This window comes from Periplaneta americana, chromosome 3, assembly GCF_040183065.1.
Source record: "Periplaneta americana isolate PAMFEO1 chromosome 3, P.americana_PAMFEO1_priV1, whole genome shotgun sequence".
Classification (NCBI taxonomy): domain Eukaryota; kingdom Metazoa; phylum Arthropoda; class Insecta; order Blattodea; family Blattidae; genus Periplaneta; species Periplaneta americana.
In genome coordinates, this window is record NC_091119.1 from 31,861,653 (window position 1) to 31,864,458 (window position 2,806).

At 33.7% G+C, this 2,806-nt stretch overlaps 1 non-coding gene across 1 annotated transcript; it reads left to right on the forward strand.

Annotated features, from left to right (window-relative positions):
• Window positions 1-1,409: 1,409 nt before the first annotated feature.
• On the forward strand, window positions 1,410-1,481 carry TRNAY-GUA (transfer RNA tyrosine (anticodon GUA)). The gene has a single exon. It is a non-coding gene; the product is annotated as a tRNA-Tyr (tRNA).
• Window positions 1,482-2,806: the final 1,325 nt, after the last annotated feature.

Below are 2,806 nucleotides of genomic sequence, written 5' to 3' on the forward strand. Positions count from 1 at the left end.
ACTAGTGTAATCAACTAGATTAGCATTTTGAGAAACAGAATCACTTATGAACTGGTGAAATCGACCAATATTACTAGTCTGTGAACTGGTAACTACTACTTTACCCTTGTAGTTTCTAGAAACACAGACTTGTAAAATAAACTAATATTACTACTGTACAGACTAGTATTACTAGTCCATGAGTTTTGAGAAACAGGCCCTGGTAGCAGTCCTTTAATGCATGTCATTAAAGTACACCTACTCATTAAAGTACAGGTGTTCAGCCAATGACAAGTCAGCTTTGTACCGTTATAAAACCGCAAGTATCGATTATTCTCGGATATGCAATCGAAAGAGAATTAGCGAAAAGTCACGGAGGCTGGAAATCCAATACTGTCGCAGAAGGTTATGTTCTGTTACTATAATAATTAGCGTTAATTGTAAATAATATTCAAATAAATTCAATTTGTCATCTCGTTTTTCAATTCTAAATCAATTTTCAGGTTATATCAGAGTAATGTTAATCTTATTCTGTGCCAAGGTCAATGAAATTCGGCCTCGGAAAAAATCAATACTTTCGCGTCTGCGCACATCTCACATTTCAGGTCAGTTCGCACATAACCATAATTTTGAATAATTTCAAGTTAGAAATATGGTCGAGCATAAAAAGTCGTATGAAACTTGCCTATAAAGGTAATTAAGACGCTCGTATGAAAATTATGAAACTCGCTTGCGCTCGTTTCATAAATAATCATACTTGCGTCTTAATTACTACCATTATAGGCTCGTTGCATAACGTACTATTAATGAATTTCTTTCGTGTTTAGATTTTTATTACAATAACAAAAAAAAGAGGAAAAGCATGGCAGCGACTCCACCAAGAAAGCGTAAAGCGTGCTGCGAGAGTGGGGATGACTTCCCCTACTGGCGTTCTGTTCTTTCAGATTTAACCGAAAGAAAATAAAGAAGGAATTATGCTCACGGAGATAGCAATTATAACTAAAATAGCAAAATTGTTAGGAGTAAGTTTCTTAAGCATACATTTCATGGTGGTATTCGGTTTTCGGAGTTAGTACTAATAATTTCATGTGGTCAAACAAAATGCCTTTTTAGGTTAGCTCTCGTGAATCAATTGTTTAGTCAAACCAATGAATCATCACAAAAATTGTTACAAATCATATGACTTTAGGAACATGATTCTTTACAGTTTAATTATGCATCCTAATGTAGAGTCTTAAAGGATTTACCAGAGTGGTGTGATTTGTAACAATAGTTGTGATAAATGCGTAAGAAAAATGTAATTTTGTAGTTAAAAATCGAAAAAAAAAATCTGTACGAAGCACTATGTAATTCACAGAGGGCGGCCATTAGAGGGAACCAAAGAGTTGGAACTTAATCTGAGACGATTCTGTCCGACGCCGGGGTGGGTATCCGGTGTGGCTTAGTGGATAAAGCATCAGCTCGTAGAGCTGAAAACCCGGGTTCAAATCCCGGCGCCGGAGAGAGTTTTTCTCCGTTCCATTACTCTTTCATCGTATGATGACGCAGAATATCTGCATGGAAATATCATATGTACTTCGGTACATTAAAATAATATATTCGGAATACTAGCTAACTAAAGAAATGATACTCCTGAATAGTCCATTCTCTATCTGTAGTATTCTTTCACCCTTAAAACTAAAAAATAATGGTATTTTACAAACAACTTCAAATTAGTGTAACTCTGAAAATATTTTGTTCAAAATGTCTTCGGAAATAAGCTCCGTAAGTGACGGTAAATCCTCGTGAATCACCCTGTATAGTAACAGTATATTCCTACTACAAAAATGAGTAATTAGAATAATAGTGGTTATCAAATCTAGGGAATCATGTAGGACCTTTTTCAAAAGACTACAAATAATGCCCATGGCTTGTCAGCATATTTCTTCATTAGTATAATAAACTTCCTCGTATGTAATCGTGAAAATTTTGTAACTAATAATTTAATAACAATAATAATAATAATAACATATTTATTTAATCTGGCAGAGCTAAGGCCAATAGGCCTTCTCTTCCGCCCAGCCAGACTCTAATTCTAATTGAATACAATTGCTTACATAGTTATTACATTCATATCTAGACCATAAAACAACATGAAAGTAAATAATGAAAGTTGGATAAGTAATGTTAGTGTGACAATAATAAACATTGGTAAGAAATAGTTGTAATAATAATAATAATAATAATAATAATAATAATAATAATAATAATAATGAGATAATTTAGATATTTATCTGTGATATATATATAAAACCAGTAAACATTGAGAAACCTGAAACAGCTATTATTGTTGACAAGAATTGTTAGAAAAATATTTCGTTAGCCTATTCTTAAATTGGTTTCATGTCTGACAGTCCCTGACATTACTCGGTAGGGAATTCCAAAGCCGAGGAACAGCCACAGTGAAAGAAAATGAATATGAGGATGTTCGGTGGGAGGGAATGGATAATATTGAGAAGTGTTGTGATCGTGTGTCTAGGTTATGATGGGTGGATAAATTTTGAAAACGAGACGCAAGATAGACAGTAGTGGAGAAATGCAATTTGTGAAAGAGAAGGGAAAGACAGTGGATTTTTCTATGATTTTCTAGACGAAGCCAGGACAACATTTCGAGGGATAGTGTTACTAATGCAACAGTTCATAGCACAAATATCCGTCAAAAATGACAAGTCTATCGTGCTATCAAAAAGGAGTGCGTTATATGGCAGTAAAAATTTTTAACAGCTTCGCTATGGATATAAAAATGAAATTCAAAACATAAGATTATTTAGGACCAAATTAAAGAAGT